The following is a 21,533-nucleotide window of genomic DNA, read 5'->3' as shown; positions in this document are numbered from 1 at the left end:
GTACTCCATTCATGCTCACCACAAACACCAAAGGACATGTATGATTTAAGATGGCTTCTGACCTACAAGCCCAAAGGGAGCCATTCAGGCGTGGAGCCAAACCAAGGCTAAAGATTGTCTGGACATGGCAGTAGTTTTGAAAGATGTCAGAGACTACCTGAGCTCTGGACCACCTGGGTGTTACCACGCTGCCCCACAAAGCAAGTCCCCTGATTCTAGTTGGCCTCACTGCAGTCAGCCACCACTGGAACTGGGGAGATGTGGCTTGACTTTATAGCCCCAGTAACCCATCCAGAATTTATTACCCCAAGGCCTGGTAGATGGAGTGAGTATAATTCATAGCATGGGAGAAAATCTTGGTTTCCAGCTCTGCATATTGCACAAATGTGAACAGTGTAGCTTTTTGAATGCTCTCTAATCCTATGGCCTTTAGAAAAGTTTCACACCCACATCAGACACTTCATTTTCCACAAGTGTGTTTATTTCCTGACCGTAGGAATAATTAAATGAACCCTTTAAAACACCTCTCACTCACTGTTCATGTTTTAATCTCACAGCGGACAAAAAAACAAATTAACTCTGTATTTAGAGGGATGTTAAAAAAAAAAAAGTGTGTGTGGGGGGGGGGGGGGGCAGCAGCTCTTTATGGGTCTGGATTTGGTCTCAAAGCTGTAAATATCTCACCTAGCAAAATTAAAAATTCTTCAGGAAAATCCCAGGCCGCACTCTCGCTCACTTAAACGACACTGGCAGCGCGTTAGCACCCAACTGTGGTTTAGATTGATCATCGCGAACTGATTAAAATGGGAAAAATTCAAAGCCTTTAAATCTACAAGCATCTTTTTGCCTTAATCTGTGCCAAAATGTGACATTTCACTGAACCCGCAGTGAGGTAACAGTATAAAATACAGTTTTAATGGTCTGTGCAGAATATGAACCCTCCAAAGGACTGTTTCATTTTCAGGGAGTTTTTTTCCCCCCTCAGTAACAGAACTTTGTGCTGCTTAAACGCTGACAGTTTGTCCCACTTCACTCATCTGTACTGTTCCTGCAAACAGTCCTGACTTTACTGTTTATTAGAGCATTTATTACAGTACCAGTGTACCTGCAAGCCACTTATTCCATAGCTCATTTTCAGCCTTGTTATCTCAAAGTTAGTATACAGTGTTTTCATGAGGATCCGCGTCTGACTCTGTTATCGAAGGTCAACTTAAAAGGCTGGTTAATCCAAGGGTCATGTAATAATCCATCTGTAAGCTGATCTGTTCCCCTAGACTTGCCAGACTACGTTTTAGCTGCCGATGACACTGACGTGAACGAGCAGGTACAGCAGTTTTTAATGCCACAGATGAGGAATCTGCTGGATTTAACCCTTTTAAAACTTTATTGTCACTTTTTTAGTGTATTTGTATGACAACCTTAAATATTCCTAAATCTTCCCTCTTAGTCTTATAAGGTTGAGAAATACTGTTAAAAGGCGAAAGTCACTCTTGTTTCAGTGGTTGAAAGCCCAATTAAAGGAGTAACATACATTCATTCACTAGATGGCAGTCTTGCCTTTTCTTAAGCAGCTTTTAGCTTGCCCCTGTTGGTATCTGATCTAATACCTTAGTCCATGTTAGGAGGTCACACAACTCCTCCTGCAGCTCAGGCCATCATGGTAGACCGTTGGGGAAAAAACAGCAGTTTCTAATCAGAGCTGCTCAGGCTGGGGGCTTCAGTGGCACTTGTTATAACTTGCAACACACAGCTGCTGTTTTGTTAGTCAAAGAAGCACAAAAAAAAAACAAACTGAATTTGCATTTATTGTCAGTGATGCTGAACTTAGGTTTTTATAGGTGATCCACTTCTCACTCTTTAGTTCTTCCCCTCTAATCTAAAACCACATTGATTCCTGTGTAACTCATTATTGCTCCTTATTGAGAGCTACCAGGCAGCGAGCATTAGTGTCTCTACCGCTGTGTGTTTGTATTTACGTTATAAAATGATGGACAGGAGATTGCGTTACTTTATGTGGTCTACATTGCTATAGTCTGTCATCGTACACTCTGCATGGCATTATATACAGCAGGATACGATCTACTCACAGTTGCTGACTTGATCTGGTGCTGTCTGTAGCCGGTGAATGTGATATGAGCTATAAATGAACGACCCACAGTTGAGATCGGTGTTGTTGGCAGTGACAGGCCTCCTGTTACAGCAGCGCTGCTCCTCCATTGAACAGTTTACACAGCAACTCTTAAACAGTGGGACTGAAGACGAGGACTCTAACAACTGAGAAATGTTGCCTCTCAAACATATCCTTTGTGTCCATTCTTTAATGTATTTAATTTGTTCTGTTAATGCTTTCAATGTGGACCATTTCCGGGAAAGGGCCTCCAATTTTGTCTGGGTTAATTACATCTGGGGTGTGTTGTGTTAGAGTGGAGTGTAAATGAGTTTAGAAAAGTTTCCAAAAATATTAGGACTAAAATGTAAATTTAAAAAAGAGAGAAGCAGTGATTTACAATTAATTTAATCTCCACATATAATGAAAATTAGTGAAATACAGGAAAACTAAAACATGTTGACACTAAAAAAAGACAGGAAATTATACATTCATTTAGAATTTTATGCCAACAAATAAAACAAAACAAAAGCTTGTGCAACATCTCACTGACAGCTAATCAGGATAATTAGCAACACATATCAACAACATCCAGAAATGCTTCCAGTTTCTTCTTCTTTGGCTCAGAGCTCATTTTAATTCAACTTAATTGTAAAGTTGTCCTGTGGTGTGAAGAGTCCAAATCTGACATTCTTATTGGAGAGCCGCGTGCTGGGCCAGAAGCAGAGAGACGTCTTAACTGTTATCACCGTGTAGTGGAAAAGCCAGCGTTCATAAATGGCCCATTAGTGAACATGACATGGGTAACTGGCACCATAAATACTTAATGATATGTGGATGTTTTAGACATCCAGGTGACATATTTTTCAGGGAAGACCTTGTTTTTTCGTGCCCAAACACATCCTGTATGTATTACAATGGCTTATTAAGATGTTAACGGAGAAGCATACTATTTGTTCTCATTAGGTACCAAGTAGGTAATGATCCACTCTATTATTGTAGGGTATTTACCTTACAATATAAAGCACCTTTAATATATACCACAGGATTATCCTTTACATGCATTTGAAGCGTGTTCTTGAAATCTCAAATCTGAGCCGAGACTAATTAATGTAATTCTGCAGATATACAGCATAACAAAAGGAATTTACATTAAAATGCATATATGTATAATTTACATTAAAATAAAAGGTTGTCAAAAGTTTTTGAGTGGCAGTTGATAGTTTTATTAAAAATATGTGCAGTTCAAAACCACTTTGGTCTACTTCTTCACAGTGGCAAAGCATGTGTGTGTGTGTGTGTGTGTATGTGTGTGTGCCTTACATCATAAGGCATTTTGCAGTTAAAAGCAGCTTTATACCTGCTGACCATTTAATGTTTACATGAACTTTGCAACTCCAAATATGATTTCATTTTGTTTTATTTCTGATTAAACAAGCCAACTAGCTCATTATTATAATATCTGATGTGTAATATGGTTTACCAGCAGCCCATTTTGATTCATCTGTCTGTGATGACCTCAGCACCATCATCGTGGCGTCCAGTCAGACAGCAGTACAGCTTCAGCCTACAGGCAGGCCATCCATCAGCCTGCCAGGCCACCAGTCATCCCACCGACTGGCCTCGTGTTAAATCTGTGTCCAGCACTCATGAATGAGCCCATACCTGCACTGAGATATGAGGTGACGGGTCATTCTGCTGGGACATAGTTGTAATGTGGCTGCTTCAGCAGCAGCAGCAGCAGCAGGAGGGGAGGACTGGGCGGCGGCCGCCGGGCGTCCAGGCAGGCTGGTGAGTGATGAGGTGATGGTGCATGCAGAGGCGGCCAACAGGGCCGACTGGCCACTAACTGCATAGCTGTGCACATACAGTTATGAATGTTTCCTTTCTTTGCATCCTCACTGCTTTCCCCCTTCATCCCTCAGCTGTCCTCAGACTTTTTACACTTCTTTCCTTGATGCTTGCTTGTTTGTGTCTCTCCTCTGTCGCAGATGATTTTTTTTAATACGTGCAACAGAACTGTAATATGTAAGAATCCCCCCAAAAATCATAATATGTATTACCTTTAAGGATTTGAAAAGGTTAAATTGCTGTAGTGTTAATATTTTTAATAAAAATAATGTTACAAAAGTCTACCCCACCAACAAAAAATAAAGATTTTAAAATATTGCAACCTTGAACTCTAATCAAATCCACAAAGTGGGATCAGTGCAATAATAAATCTATCAAGCTGATCAATAAAAAAGGGTTTATCTATTCCTGTAGACATGTGCGCTCCCCTCCACGTCCAGGTTTTAATGGTGCTGCACATGTTGATAGGGTCAGCAGCTCACCTTCCTTCATCTCAGCGGAAGGGGGAAACATGTTTTAATAACCAGAGTCTGCTAAGATCAGGGGAAAGGAAACCATTTTTTTCCTCCCACCCTGCACCGAGGTCAACACTCTGAATGCCCTTATGAAACCACACACAAACACACACCCATATGTAGAACACACGTAACGAGCTCGTAATACTGGAGCGTGCGTGCGCGCACACACACACACGCACACACACGCACAGGCGTGCAGCTAAAGTTAAACAAATGGATCTATGTTTTTAGAAAAGGCCAACGTATTCACTGAAGGCACGAGGCAGCCATCGAGCCACAAAACTCACTGGACTTAATTTTAAAAGCCTACACGCACGTGCACGGCCGCTCTTTAAGAACTCTCCCCAGAAATCCACAGAGCTGATGTAATTAGTGATTTTAGAGCTCTGCACTTCATATTACAAGTCATAAACAGACATTCAATACTGGGCTTTGAGAGTGCTGTTTATTCTGGAGTTTTATAGTCTACGCTGGACCCCTCTGTGTTTATTCTCAGAGAACAATAATGCTACTATGCTCTTAGGCTGGAATGCTATTCATTTGTCCAATTAAACACAGAAAATAAATAAAAAAAAATCCAGCCAGTTTGTTCTACCCCGAGTCTGCTCCAAAAATACTTTAACAACGGCATTCTGCCGGGGGATTTACAGGGTGGTGCTGGCTGATCGATGAAATGACACGAAGCTGAATGTTTGCAGAAGGCTTAATCTTGGTTATTATCTTAGCATACGGTGGCATAAATGTGGATAAGCAAAGCAAAACACAGATTGTCCGCTGAATTGGAAAAGCCTGGAGGAAGTGTATGTTATTCAACTTTTCTTTTTTTTTTTTTACTTGGAACAATTGGACTGAACGACAAATTCATACATTAAAAAGAAAATCCAGTGAAAAATCAAAAAACGTCCCACTCACAGGAGAGCTTTAAACCGCGGGTAGATTTGCAGTAAACTGACATCAGCTCGGGGTGGTGCGAATGCTGCTGGAAATAAGGTCAGGGAGTTTTTAAATCAAATATGGCACGATTTGCTGAAAATAGGAGTTTAAGTACAAATTGAGGGCAACAGAGTGATTTTATGTAACATGAAGTTTGTATGTGGTCACTGTTAGAGCGATGATTTATGAAGAGGATGACTGACCCGCAATCCTCCCGACAGACATGCAATTTCCTGTGTGAGAAAACACTAACTTAATCCATAAGGTTAAAAAAAAAAGCCACGGACAGAAACTATTTGTACATGAAAAACAGTCAAACCGCTAGCGGGGAATGCTAGATGAGACAGTTGGACTGTCGCTGGCCACTTAAGAGTTTCAACTCATATTTTCCTACAAAAACTCTGACTATATTCTTTTACTGTATTTCCTGAGAAAATCCATAAACACCAGCAGCACAATTAGCCCGCAAAGTTCACTCATTTCATGTAGTTCCACAAATCTGGAGGCACACATCATAAATATTCTTCTAGAAAATAATTTTACAAATACTTTATGAGTTTTTAACCGGCGCTGTTTAAAGCGTATGAACTGAGATGTAAGCAGCCGGTCGGGGCCGTTAGTAATCTCAGAAAACCACAATGGTGTTTTGAGTGCAAACAAACACGGGCGACGTTTTCTTTCTTATTCTTCCCGGGGGAAAACTGGCAATAAATCTTATTTTCTTTAGTTTCCTGCGCAATGCAGAGTTCAGCTCACAATGACTTTATCTGCAGTTTGAGCAGCTCTCTGAAGTGCATCCATTTCAAGCAACTGAAGCCTAAAGAGACAAAATGAAAAATGATTTAATGTCGGGTAGGAAAAGCTGTCTGTCAGCGCTGTTGCCGTTGTATGCAAACATTCTTTCAACACTTAATACACCTGTTTTAAAAACCCCAACTGTCTACAACAATCACTCTTTGTTTCGCTGCATACAGCACATTTTGTATTCCTTGGTAGTTCAGCAGAAACCCAAACACGCAGCCAATTATAAGGTCTGTTCCTGTGACTGACCCAAACATCCTCAGAGGCATGGAGGCAAACGTGATCAGCAGTTCATCCTCGCAGCCGCGTCTTAATCTCCGTGTTTGGTCTAGCATTGGATCAAGGTGTCAAAACTAGCGCAGACTCAGGGGAAACGAGGAATAATCAGCCGAAATGAGAAGCAATCTGAAGAATGCCTGTGAAGTGTGGTTGGTGGTAAAGCCCTACATCTGGATAGGGTATGACACTCAAAGGGCAAAGGTCAATGACTGCTTCAAGCCTTTAGTGAGGATGTGATTATTAGCCCAGAGCAGGAAGCAAGCTTGTTCAAACCAACAATAGAGTTATGAAATATGAAGAGAAAGCGTAAAATTCTCCTCTTTCAACAAGGTAGCTGTAAAGTTTCAGATACAATGCAAAAAGGTGAAGATGCAGTTTATATGGCTGATGCTCTGCTGCTATTATCTGTGAATATAAACAGTGAACTCCAGTGCACACGAGGAAGATCAGGTCAAATTAAAATAAAGTTTTAAGCATAAATGTACAGTGTAGTGATAAGGTGTTTGCCCCTTCTTGATTTCTTTGTTTGTTTTTTGTATATTTGTCACACTTGACAAAAGAACCCAGGGCGACATCTAAAGACCTGCAGGCCTCAGTTGAGGTCAGAGTTCATGATTCAACAATAAGAAAGAGACTGGGCAAAAATGGCATCCATGGGAGAGTTCCAAGGAGACCAAAAAAAGCACAAAGGCTCGGCTCACATTTGCCAAAATAACATCTTGATGATCCCCAAAAGTTTTGGGAAAATATTCTGTGGAGTGACGAGACAAAAGTTGAACTTTCTGGAAGGTTTGCATCTCGTTACATCCGATATAGAACTAACACATTTCATAAAAAGATGATCTGGGGCGGCTTTGCTGCTTTAGGACGAACAATGGAACCATGAATTCTGCTCTCTACCAGAAATACATGAAGGAGAATATCCAGCCATCAGTTCATGCCCTGAAGCCCAACACTTGGGATATGCAGCAGGACAATGATCCAAAATACACCAGCAAGTCCACCTCTGAATGGCTCAAAACATTAAGGTTTTGGAGAGTTTTGGAGCCTAAGTCTTAAATGCAACTTAAATGCTTTGACATGACCTTGAACAGGCTGTTCATGCTCAAAAACCCTCCAATGTGCCCGAATTAAAACAATACTGCAAAGAAGAGTGGGCCAAAATTCCTAAAAAGCATTTTGGAAGAGTCAGTTTCAGTTATCACAAACCCTTAACTGCAGTTCTTGCTGCCAAGGGTGGCACAACCCGTTATTAGGTTTAGGGGGGCGACGACTTTTCCACACGGGGCAGGTAGGTTTGGATAACGTTTTCCCTTAAATAAATAAAATCATCATTTAAAAACTGTATTTTGTATTTACTTGGGTTATCTTTGTCTAAGATTAACTTTTATTTGTTGATCTGAAACATGAAAGTGTGACGAATATGTCGCAGCACTATATGTATGTAAAAAAATACCAGTAGCTGGTCAGTTTGAATGGACACGGTAGCCAAATAAAGAGAACAAAAGACAAATGCAGACCCCTGTCCATAAGCAGGAGGCACGTACATCTGTGGAGGACATGGTGGATAATATATGCTGAGTTCTGATTGGGAGATTAGAAACAGGTGAAGAAAATCAAGAGCAAGAGGATGAAAAATTGTTGAAAAGGGCTAAAAAGGATGCTCTGTAAACAATTAAAAAGTGAGGGTAATGTAATGGAACAAAATGAGGTTATTTGAAAACTATGTGGCAATGATTTGTGTGTTATTAAATGAATCTGCAGCTCCCTAATAACTAATTTGAGCTAATCATTAGAAACATGAATTTGGCAGTTGGAGGACTATATCAGATATCTGCAACTGAGTCCGTGGCCTCTTGGTTTTGTTGGGTTTATTTTGTGTGTTTTGTTCTGTTCTGATTGCCCGCACGTGAGTTGGAAAGGTTGACAAAATCAAGCTCTCTTAAAGCCAGAGGTGGGAAGTAACGAAGTACAAATACTTCGTTACTGTACTTAAGTAGATTTTTCAGGTATCTGTACTTTACTTAAGTATTTATTTTTCTGACTACTTTTTACTTTTACTCCCTACATTTTTACGCAAGTATCTGTACTTTCTACTTCTTACATTTTCAAAACAGACTCGTTACTTTTTAACGTCAGAGAGAAGTTTGCATTTCCGGTCAGTGCGCCTTCAAACATAAAACGATCTGAGCCTAAACGGAGGAATAATAACATATAAGAGACAATCGTACTGCGTATCCTCCATCACCGGGGCTTATCGGGTACAAAGGGATTAAATACGCAAACCCATATAAGTAATGTATCATTTATAGCGTTATAATCGGGCCGGACCGAGTCCGTAAGTTGCGCTGCGGCACATAAACAGCTTAGCTAGCGCTACTGAAGAGGAGCGAGCATGAAGGGAGTAACGTGTGGCAGGTAAATGCAATGTTTCTAAATGCTCAACAAATATCAGCAAACACACAAAGTGTGTGCAGTTTGTCACACAGTGTGTCTGCTAGCTAAAAGAAGAGCTGCTGTATTTCAGGGAGAGCAAAGAGAGAGAAGTTCACTCAGAGATGGAGAAAGAGGACAGGAGAGGAAGAAGAGAGGTTAGAATTAAAGGTAAGGACTGGAAAACAAACTGAAGTATGCTGACGTTGTGTTATTCAAAGATTCTATGAAAATGCTGCAGTTTAGTGTTTAATAAATAGGTCAGTTTGTTGTACTGTATTTACAGTAAAGCTCTGTGTTGGACTGGAGCGCAGTGTTTGTGTTCATGGTCAGAGTTACAGGTTACATCAGTGCAGCAGAGATGAGTTTGAATCAAAGCTGCTGATGCTGAGATTCAATCACTGAATCCAACATTTCTACAGCCTGTATGCTGTCAGTGTAGGGGATGGAGATCAGCTCAGATAGCTGTGAAATACAGGGTTACATCTTTGTGAGTTCACTTCATCCACACAGAGCAGTAAACCTCAGAGCAGCAGCAGCAGCAGGTCAGCTGATCACAGCCTGCACACCAACATCATTTACTGCAGCTACAATAGAAAGCTGTGATTCTTCTCCCCATGCAGAGCCACTACAGCTGATCTTAGGGTTCCTCCACCTTCTGAATCCCACTGTAACCCCTGAGTATCCTCATGTTGGTGTTTAGGTGGAGGCACAGTCACCCTCTACTATGGAGGACACAGAGAACAGAGCTGTGTTTAAATTCCCTTTCACAGATTGTGTCCTACATAACAGATTCAAGCTGAGTGCATTCATTAGAATTAAAATTTAGATTGGAATAACATTTGTATTCTCATGTACTATTTTATATTATTACAATAATATATAATGAGGTTCGATTTGTTTTACACAAAAATAGCAGGTAGAAACATCCTCCAAAGAACTACTTTTACTTTCTTACTTTGAGTACATTTCAGAGCCTGCACTTTTTTACTTTTACTTAAGTAGAGAAGTTGAACCAGTACTTCGACTTTTACTAAAGTATTTTTTAACATAAGTACTTGTACTTCTACTTAAGTACAGAATGTCAGTACTTTTGCCACCTCTGCTTAAAGCCTTTACGCACTTTCTTATAAAAACTGCAGCAATCGCGGTCATAGCCCACAAAACCTGGTTCCCAGTAATATTACGCTACATTAGAGCCTTCAGTGATTTTAGTAGGCCAAACAGTCTCTGTTTGTTTGAAATGATTCTGATCAACTCTCAGCCTCTCATTTCATCTGAGGAGCAACACAAGGTTTTCTGTGACTGCAGAGTGAACCATGTTAAAAGCTGTCTTAATATCCCAAGTGGGGCAAAGAGTCTGAAATCCTTAAAGAGGACAAAGTGTCTCTTAAAGGGAGGTGCTATGGATCTGTGATTAGATGTCAGAATTGCCTTTGGGACTAAGAAACAGACGCATGACGAGGGTAATGTGGTTACTTCCATTAAAGATTTACGTGGGGAAAAATGAGAAATGAAAAATAGCTGAGGGGGTCAAACCGTCTCCACTACCACCACCACAACCACCACCCAAAGACCACCCAGAAAGAATAGTAAGCTGTCAGTCATTTCATTTTGGGGGAGGGGGGGGGGGGGGGGGGGGGCACTAGCACTATAATGTTTCTTGGTGAGCTATCGCTCCATGGTTCTCTTTAATTGATTTAATAGATGCTGATGTGTTGCTGTGAGTGCACACTTTCTGGTTGTTGCAGATTTTTCAGAATCTGTTTGAAAAATTGTCACTGTGCTGCAGCGCGCTAATCCTGCCTATGATGAACCCACACACACGCACGCACACTAGGGTCAGGCGAGGGTGCAGGTGGAGTGTGTCTCCAGAGTGCGTGTTGACTCTCAGGGGTAAGATGTCTGTCAGCGCAGAGGCTTGAACTCGGAGCTTGCTGTAATCCCTCTGTCAGTGAATGGACCTCCTGCCAGTAACATACACACCAACCACTGACCAACCAATAAACCAACCGAGTCTTTTAACATCAGTCCGAACATTACCCACAGCCTCAGCCCAGACCGCCATACGGCCTCCTGGCATCTGGCTAATCTAGGGAGATTTAAGAGCAGTCAATGTAAACACGTTCCTTTCATGTAGTGACTGACAGATTGATATATGATTACATATCACAAAGCACCCAGGACCACTCAAGATTGAGCTGTTGGACAGACACTCTGTAAACCCAACATGAGAAATTGTCAGTGTAGTAGCGGCTGTGTGATACCTACACGCTGTAGGGCCCGGTTGAGCAATTTCAGCAAGGAACAAAATGAAGTATTACAAATGTTTTGCTCTGATTTTCCTGTGATGTAAATGTGAATAATATTGGTAAGTAAAACTGAGAGTTTAGGAAAAAACAAAGATAAAGCAAGCCCCACTTTATTTATCAGTGTCTGTGAGGTAGTTCTATTGTCCTGAAATGAGCAAAGTCTAGATGGCAGGAAAAGCACAGTTTGCAAAGGTTCAGCAACTTTAAAAACCACTAGTATGACTGAGACTTGTAGGCATATCCTGCTCTGAGTTATCTGAACACTTATAACTCAGCTTCTAGTGGTTCAAAACTGGAGTATCTGCATGACATGCAGTATGTGGACTTGCACATTCATGCACATCGTACTCCGAATTCATTAAATACATGTAGAATGAATCTATATGCTCGTTACACTATGCTGGTTACACATTTCATCATATTTTCTTAAGCTGCTGCAGGCATTTGCTCTCATTCAGTCACAAGAGGATTAGTGGATTTCAGTACTGATTTTGGCTGCAAAGCCTGGCTTGTTCCCGGCATTCCTGTTCATCCCAAAGGTGCTGGACTGGAGTTAAGATCAGGGCTCCGAGCATGCCAGTTAAGTTCTTCCCTAATAAACTAGAGAAGCTATTTACTTCATGGTCCTGGAACCTTTGTGCTTGAAGTTGCATTTATACTAAAACAGGAAATGACCTTCCTCAGACTGCTGCTACAAAATTGGAGGCACGCTACTGTCTAGAAATAGTTTACATAGTATTAATGTGAAAGTGCAGTGACTTCACAAAATCTGTTGAATGTAGATTTAATCTAAGCAGAGCTGGCCTCTGCTCAATCCCACCTGAACAGAAATTGTCTGTAATTCAGCTGGAGGTGCAACAGAGAGCGCATACAAGATTTATGCTTCTTCTACATTCAAAAAAGCATCAAATTTTACTTTAGTGTTTGCAAACACTGCAAACTTTTCAAATTCAATATGTCTAAATTGAAAGATGGCAGTCCTTCATGGGAAAAATTGGCTCTCGCGGATGCCAGTTTTCCCCATGAAATACTGCGAATCCATGCCGGTTGGTTGGTTGGTTTTACAAGGATTTACAACACGACACACTCGCAAGACGGCACAAAATCAAGACAATAACTCAACATTAGAAACTTAGTTTACCCACAACAGAAACATGCCCTTTGTGTGTGAAGAAGCAGCTGGTTGTGGTGGTTAAAGGTGGCCAATATTAGAAAGTCCCTGCTGTTGTTCTCTCCGTGCTTAAAATCAAAATGTCCAAAAGCACAATAAAACAGTTCCTGTGATCGAAATGCACTCACTTTGATTTGATTCTCCTTCTTGTCCCTTCATCTGTCTGATAATGAGCAGTGAGTATTATGAGTATTATTACTTCTAATACTTAGTAGTACTTTTGGCATTAAGAGCCACAGTTTCTGAGCTCTAGGTGTTAACACCACCTGCTGGTTTGTTACATGTTTTTCAGAGCGCTTCAGTTGGTTTTCACATTTTCATGAAAACTGAGAAAAAAAAAACCATAGCTGGGTTGTTTGGAGTCGGCCTGATACCTACAGTCAATTTCATTTTTAAAACCCCCATAACCCCCATGCAACAAGCAAACTGCCCAACTCCATGCACACATTAGTACACATACACACGCGCCCAACACTACCCCTATGGCCTCTGACTAATCCTATAACAGTAATGCTGTCAAAACATACAATCTCACACACTGCCACATGCATTCACACACAAAAACGCACACGCTAATCTGCCTATGCTAATCTAATAACGCCAGCGACTTGTGCAGTGTAGGAGTCTCCAGGGGGGGGTCCAAGCTCACAAACTTCTGTCAAAGCCTTCACCCCCAGCCAGACACACACCATTCACACACACACATGAAAGCCCCCTTGAAAAAGGGAGGAGAGGCAATGACTGCTTCATATTAGTGTTTAATTAAGTTAAAAGACCTCTCTCCACCTCTCTCACTCCGCAGTCCAATAACTCAATTGAAGTCATCTTTCCTTTCATGGCTCAGAGCTGCTGTTCCTGCAGCCTGGGATCACAGGCCATAAAAAGCAGATTGTGCCATCACCGCTGCAGCCCCGATAGCTGCCTCTGGCCATCAGTGGTGCCTCACTCATCAGATTAACTCAATAAAATTATTATGCAGACCTCCTCCTATAACCACACATTTCTCTGGCTTTGTTTTTCATGCACCGACGTATTGTTTTCTTTTCATACTACCTGCCCACTCTCATCGCAACCCTGCAGTGTCCAAGCTTCACTCTCTGTGGTTTGGATTTTACCCTCCGGCCAAGGGTTCAGCCTCACTGATGCCAAGACAAGCAGGTCGGCTTCTTTCATCTTTATGGTCTTCCAAAATGTTGGAGGAAGCAGGGAGCAGATTTCAAATCTGATCTTAAAGGCTGACTCTCAAAATGGTACCGTACAGAACAATGTGCAGGTTGGAGATGATTTTATTTCCTGTAACTCTCTTCAGCTTTTTAGATGTTAAAAAAAAAAAATTAAGAACACAGAGACACATTAAAGCTGATTTTGTTATTATATGTTAGAAGTTACCCATAAAAGACACTATTTCCTCTTCAGTATTGGCTTCAGTCCAAGATTATTTTAATGGTCCTGTATTGACACAAATAAATATTGTGCTGGGTTTTGTCCACACGAGCTGTGCTCCTTTATGACAGCAGAGCTCTATGACTATTTCCTTGTGACCTGGACCTGGATAAGTGTCAGAAAATGGATGGACAGAAGCCGCTTTGTCCGAGGCACTTTGTCCAATGTCTCCATCAGTCATAGGGTCGAGATTCCAGGTTGTAAAGTCACTTTTTCCTACCTTCAACCTGGACACCTAAGTCTAAACTACTCACTGAATATTACAAACAAACCAAGGCACAGAAAAAGTCTGATCTTTGATCTGAGCTTTGCTTTGCTTTGCATTTCCTTATGCTTATTTTCTTCTTTGCAAAAACTTACTTTATCATGGCTATGGGTTGCCTCCATCAGATCTGGGACAGGGTGATCAGTCAGTGAAACAATTTCAATCACACTACCTTTTTTTTTAAGTTCAAAGTCTGAGCTTAACTTCTGTCCTCAATCATGTTTTTCTGCATCCGCTCCCTACAACACATCCCGTCTTGTTCACCACTTTTCTGTACCATTACTCCCTCTCACTCCTATATACTAAATGTGTCAAACACGTCATCTCCTCCCCATCCTTCTCCACAGTGACAGATCACTGCTTAGCACCTTCACAAGTTGCTAGATCTGGTTTCCAGAGGCTGTCGCTGTGGTTCTGATCAGATGACAGGGAGGGTTAGAAAAACAGATGAAATCTCCTCTTCTTTCAACACTTGTTTATGAACAGCACTGAACAGCAGAAAAGCCACATGAGATAAGCTGCAGGGAACCTTAGATTGGAATGTTAGTAGTGATGAGCTACTAATTAATAATTAATACTGAACAAGCTAGACATTCTACTTTCACAAGACACTACTGCGTACACCTTTCTACTACAAGGTTGGACTCCTTTTCTCTTAGCAACTGCCTTAATTCTTTGCGGCACAGCTTCAACAGGGAGCTGAAAATATTCCTCAGAGACTGTCATAGACCAAGAAGTGTCGTACACTGTAGCAGGGCTAACACAGAGAGAGACAGACAATCACTCAATCATCAGTTAGCCTGACAAACGGGTTGTTGGTCTGTGGATGGAAGCCAGAGTACCTGGAGAGAACTCACTCAGGTATGGGGAGAACAAACAAGTGTTTGTATGTGAATCTCACCATTGTCATAACCTGGTGTGCGAAAGCTCAGATGCAAATGTGAGTCTGTGAAACATCTTCGACCAATCAGCAACATTTGACACCATGGGGATAATAATCAGCTGGCTAACTGGACACGGAAAAGACAGTTGGCATTTTAGTTACGTTTGTTCATTGTAGGTGTATTCACTCAGTCCCATGTTTGATTTTTAGAGCCATCATAAACTCAATTAGCACGCACCTCACTTGATCACACCTGCAAGAGAATGAAAAAATTTCATCTGTGCAGGAAGGTGATTTTAATTTCTCATTCACACTACCAAAGGCTATGGATTTCTTATGATGGCTATTTCTGTCTTTATTCCTTCCCCTGCTTTATAATTTTATACTTCTTTATCTGTCTACATTGTATAGTTTAACTATCTCACAGCAGCCACTCTGAGTCAATATCTTTTATTATTAAACACCTGCAGTAGGGGTTTTAAATTCTCTCAAGTAACATTTTATCTGGCTAACATGCTGCTGTACGGGTGATAAATCTTCCTTTATGCTCGCAGCGACTCCCACGGTTCGATTACACCACCTTGGCAGTAGATTTTACTTCATATCCCCAAATTACTGTCTTAAAAAATATCTATGAGGCTGTGTAAATCCTTCAATCATCACACCACCGTTAAAGTCCAGCGAAAGTCCATGTTGATTCAAGCCCTCTGCATTTCATCCCTCGCCTTAGCTAAAAAAGCAAAAGCAACCAATGATATAACTCCTGTGTTGAGGGTTGTGTTTAGCCTCGGATAAATCAAAGCGATTTTAGCTCGGGCTGCTCCCGAATTCCGGCTGCATGAGGTGTTGAGAAGGATAAGGAGCTCTATCCACTGGTGATGGAGGTGGTAGAGGTCTCACAGGCAGAATACCATTGACTGGTAGGGGGCCTCATATTGAAGCTGTATCTCTGCTTGAATTGAAAATAAATTTACACTTGAGGAGATTAAGCACCCGTATCACATGAGAGCATTGTGTGTTCAAACTGTAAAAATAAAGTGTGTGTGACACCACCGCTGCTTTCACTTCCTCTTACTGCACACTTGTGACACATTTTTGGTAGGTTGGGTAAGAGTATCTTGTTCCGCGCCTCCAGAGATACCAGCAATAGATACATCTACTGATTGCACAAATAGAACAGGAGGGAGGAGGGACGGAAAGAGAGAGACAGAAGGTGAGAGACAGGGATGTCCAGTCCTAACGAGAGCCAGTAATTCATGTCAGAGAGGAGAGTTGTGAGTTATGACCTTTTAAGCCACAGTGGGGTTAAATGTTTTCATTTCCAAACCAGCTGACACTCGACCTAAGGAGTGCGTGGACAGCTTGATGTGTCTGCAGCAAAATTTATGACCATGATCATTGTCTTTGTTATTTTTGCCCTCTGAACTCCTCCCTGCTGCGTGCCTGCCTCCCACCTCATCTCCAAACTGTGCATTTTTCACTCACTAGTCTGCAGCGAGCTTCTTCCACATAATCTGGTCTCAGGCTAGAAGCGTAGGAGGAGATAAGAGAAGAAAGGCAGGAATACTGATGCCGGAACTGGAGTGACTCAGACTCTTGGCTGACATTTGGGATTTTAATTAACATGACAGAACCCTTTGACACTTGAACCCCCGTCTGCAGGAGTGGGTTTCACTTTGACGTAAGGAAACAAGGAACTTGTTTTTGATCAGACTGATAAGACGCTCATGTGTTCCTCACGTATGTCTTGCCTCTGAATAAGAAGGTTCTTGGTTTTAACTCCAGCCAGGACCTTTCCGTACAGAGTTTGCATGTTTTCCTTATGATTGTGTGTGTTTCCAAAAAATTTGCCTTTGGCTAGGCCGCTGATTCAGACACAGATTTGGTGCCTGGGAGTCCTGCCTGCCCTCTGCTTTTCTTAGTACCTAGGATGGGTTAAAGGCAGAGCACAAATTTCCTTATGGGGATCATGAGCTTTTCTTTTTTTCATTTCCCTCATCCATCTCCAGCACAACAGTAGGTCATACACCCTGGCTGAGCTTAAGCCATTTGCTTGGGCGACACTTTTTCCATAAGCGTTCACTGTGGCTTCACACCAAGTCAGGACATCCAAATTTCCACCAGCCTCTCTTACAAAATATTGATCTCATCACCACGTAAATAAACACGATGATGGATGGCAGAGGTCATTTTTTTTCTGTCGCCCAGAGTCCCTGCTTTGTGTGAATCTCCCTTTGAAGGCTGTATGCGGTAGCTGTCTGACAGAATTGGGCAAAACACAACTTCAAGCCTTTGAAATATGCAAGGAAAAACACGAGGTTCAAATGAGTCGCAGCTCTGTGGCGAGTGGTGTTTCCATTAAATGGTGCGCGGGTGGTGCAGGGATGTAGTAGAGGGTAACTCAGTTTATTGACCATTTGTGGAATTGAAATAGTCATAAATCTAATAAAGTAGATGAAAATGAGTGAAAAAGCAAAACAAATACAGAATGAATTGGTTCATATTATTATTTCTTTTAATGATATTTGCTGCGTTTAGTAAGCAGTATTTTCCACACTGAAGAACTTGTTTGGGACTTACTTGTACTCTGGAATGTGTGATGTTGTGTTGCCAACATGCAAAAGTCAAACTTTTGTTTGGGATGTTAAATTTAAGAAGTGTTCTTAAAGAGCTTTTTAACTGCTTGCATTCAAAACTGAAGGTGACAGTCGTTCATGGAAAGAAAAGAAAGCCTTATGTTATGTTCCTCTTCATATTATAGTGTCTGGTCTAGAGTGCCCGCTCATAATATCATAAGTTTTCTGACTTAGACAATAAATTAGCAGCTGTCTAGCAATTAGTAATGGAGCATTTTAATTTAAGCTTGCCATGGACCAATAACATTTATGACTGGTCCAGACCAGTTAAGTCTTTGACCTTTGATCAAACATAAAAAAGGTTGAGTTACCCCCGTGACTTACTAATCTGTGCGTAACACATTTAAGTAGCCTCGTCTTGACTTTCATACTCAAAACTCGCCATTTTAATTTTGCCTTTCATCTCTCAGCTGCATCGTTTGTTTGTTTCTTTCCTCCTGTCACCGCCTCACGTCTCCAACAACAGCTACTGCTTCTTCTACTGCTTCTCCTCCGCTTATGTGTCTTTCTTTGAATCGCTCTACATCTCAACATGAGAGCAGAGATGCTGAGTGGCAAGCTCATAAATTTTGCCTGGTGTGAAACAGAAGATGGCCTCCCTGGAAGGCTGAGAGGTTTTTCATCACCGGAGCCTTTTTAGTGCCCTCCACTGCCACCACCACATGTCACCAAACCCATGCTCCACTACATGTTTATGAGTCTGCATTTGTGTCAGGGTGCAGAAGAAGATTGCTGGATTTAAAATGACAGAAGAAAGGGGGGCAGGTGATGAGAAAAAAAGAGGAGTAATTCAGATTCAGATGAGGTGGCTTAAAGATAAAGAATAAAATTACTTTACTGACAAGATTGACTTGGAGTTGATGTTGAGGTTTTTTATGACAGGGTGCCAACAAATAAACACAATTCAGAGATGACACCTCCTCTGTGTGGCTTTGCATGGCAAGGGGACAGCGCCATTCCCCAAATTCCACCGGGCTGATCTGGTGTCAGATGGTCCCAGCATTTCGGTCTTGGCCCCCCCTCAAGGGAAGGAAAGAATATCCCATTCTGCGAGAAACACGAACATGGCAGGACGATAAGTTTCTCTGGGACAGCTGTGGCCTAATCTCAAATCCATAGCAGCCGTTACCCAGCGCTGGCCGTCAGAGTCGGTTATCTGATAGCACTGTGGAAAGGACAGAATATGTTTTAACATACATACAAATCAATTTTCTTGTGCTGGTGGTGTCTGATTACATCCATCGAGCTCGACAGCTTGGTTGAATAACAGAAATAAATTGTTGTATCAAACATAAATCACTTACTTTTATTGATGTCTTTCATTCACTCTCATAAAATCATTCCTGTAAATCAAACTAATCAAACTAATGATTCATTGTTATGCTGAGAGCGTATATGATCCATTATATTTGTGCTCTGTTTTCTCATGTATTTCCTCATGCTTCTTACTCATTTTTACTTTATCATTTATGCAAATGATGGAGGACAAAGTCAAACAAACAAACAGCGGTGACGTGCACTCTGTACTGGTCTCTTGTGGTGAAGAGAACTGAGCGTGTAATCAAAGCTGTCGCTCAACCAGCCAATTTACTTTCTTTTCATTTTCTTTTCTTTAGTGACTGAAAGAAGGAGATCACATAGGCTTCCTGTGAAAGATGGCTTGGCTCTGACTTAGAAATGAAGAACTTGATCATTCAGGAGGGGCTCAGAGTACTCCTCCACTTTGAAAGGAGTCACTTAAGGTGTTTTGGGAATGCTCCACTGGGAGAAGTCCCTGTTGTGGACCAAGGATGCCCAGGTGTTCCCCCAGAGCTGGAGAAGGTGGTTGGAGATAAAGAGGTCTGAGTATCTCCGCTTAGACTCTTGACCCTACAACCTACATGGCCACTTTTCAGTCAAGTACCTAGGCATTTGATTAAAAGTACTGGCACTGTACAGAATAACAGGGCAAACCACTGATACATATAAAACAAAACAAGCCCCAAAACAGGGAGCCAGCAGGAGGAAATAACAGAGGAGGAGTTAACTGACAGTGTGTAAAATCTCACCACCAGATGTCAGTAGATTTCAGATTGCAGTCAGCTGAGCTCTGTTTTCTTACCCCTCCCAAACAAAGTGCATGATCCTATCTGCAGTAGCTGCTGTAGGACAAACAACTCTGGCCGCTGTTCATCTGGAGTAAGGGTAGGCTGTCAATCCGCTGTTTACCTCAGCTGGTGTCTATGGCTATTTACTCCAGAGGACGCTGTAAAACTTATGAGTCGATGAGTCAGTGAAGCTCACTTCTGTCTGATGACAGCAATACTGAGGTGAGACGCTGAAGATATCCTGAACTTTTCTGTCAGGGAGCACTGCTGTTTTTGCTGCTGTTATCCTCTGTTAGCTCCTGTTAGCCAACAGTAGTGAAACTTTCTTTGAAGTAGATCTAACATTGTTGGACTTCAATTCAGCAGATGAGGCCTGAGGCAGTGTTGTCTTTTTCCTTTGTGTTTTCACTTCTTTGGTGAAGGGGACCCCTTCTCAGATGATAAAACATAGGCCTAATCCTTCCTAGCTTAAAATTTGCCTCCACGGCACACAAACACCTACGAGTTCTCTTCTCCTCCAGCTTTGGCGTACTACGTAAGTGGCCACATCTCTAGCCACACGCATACAACGCGATTTGGTGGAGTGGTGAAATCCATCACATACATATGAGGAGACATAAAGAACTGAGATGGACTGCAAACATATCATTTATGTACTGAACTTAATCCATTGGTGAAAATCAAAAACTAGGCGTAAAAGCTCTGGAAAATTCTACAATTAAAGTCATTCGTCTGAATGCTCTTTCACGCCATAGAAATGAACTATCTTCTATAGAAATGGCTATCTTCACATTAACATTTGCCAAGTGAAAGGATGATTTCAAAATGCTTATTTCACAAATACTTTGTACTGCCTTTTCACATATGGTGTGAGAGATATTTAAAGCACAGCCTCCACGAGCAACTGGAGGCACTAATTTGAGAAACAAGAGGAAGCAGAACACGATGCAAGTGAAGCCATGATCCCTCCCCAGAGGTATGAAGTGTCTCACTTCATCAGCTTGTCCCATCCTGCGCCAAGTTAAATCTTTACCCCCTCATCTCTTGTCTGTTACCATCTCAGCACACTCTAGGCTCACAAGAAGACCGTGATCGAAATAACGTGCAAGAACAGATGGTGTTAGCACTGGGCACATGCTAAAAATATAACAAATACTTAAGAACCAACTTAGCAAATGTTAAAGTCTCTCACTGTATTTTGCTTTTTTTCTCATCCTGAAGGAACATTAGGAGTGGCAGGCAGGTGTGCAATTCAGTCATTAGTCTCACAAGTCCTCAAGAGAGGCTCAACACTCATCCAAGTTCATAGAACCACTCAAACACCCACTTAGGATTTGTGCACATGTGAGGAGAATGCTGGCATGACACAGGCGGAGGAATGCAAACAGACAACTATGGAGAACAGACTTAAGGGTTGATAGACCGAACGCAATGCCAGCTTGCCACCCCAGGGTGTCTGTGTATCTGAATACGGTGTGATTTATGTGCTGCTTGAGATGTGGACAGTAGAGGGGGACATAAAGTCAAGATCACTGCTGATCCAGTGTGGGACCTTTGAAATTCTCAAGAACTTTCCTCTTATGTCTGGCTTTGCTTTGTTTTCCCACCAACAGAAAAAGGCTCCATGATCTTGGAGGCAACAGCTGGAAAATGGAATCGACCAGCGTTTGCATAACAGGCTTTGATATTTTGAGACACTTGATACAAAGACTAAAGCAGTGTTTAAATTGGAAGAGATGAGCAGCGGTGTACAACCAGAGACCTTGAAATTAGTGAAATTCAGTGACTTGTAATGACAGCAGGTAAAATAATCA

This window comes from Archocentrus centrarchus, chromosome 21 (assembly GCF_007364275.1).
Source record: "Archocentrus centrarchus isolate MPI-CPG fArcCen1 chromosome 21, fArcCen1, whole genome shotgun sequence".
In the NCBI taxonomy this organism is placed as follows: domain Eukaryota; kingdom Metazoa; phylum Chordata; class Actinopteri; order Cichliformes; family Cichlidae; genus Archocentrus; species Archocentrus centrarchus.
The sequence above is the reverse complement of the archived record's forward strand: the minus strand, read 5'-3'. Positions refer to the sequence as shown.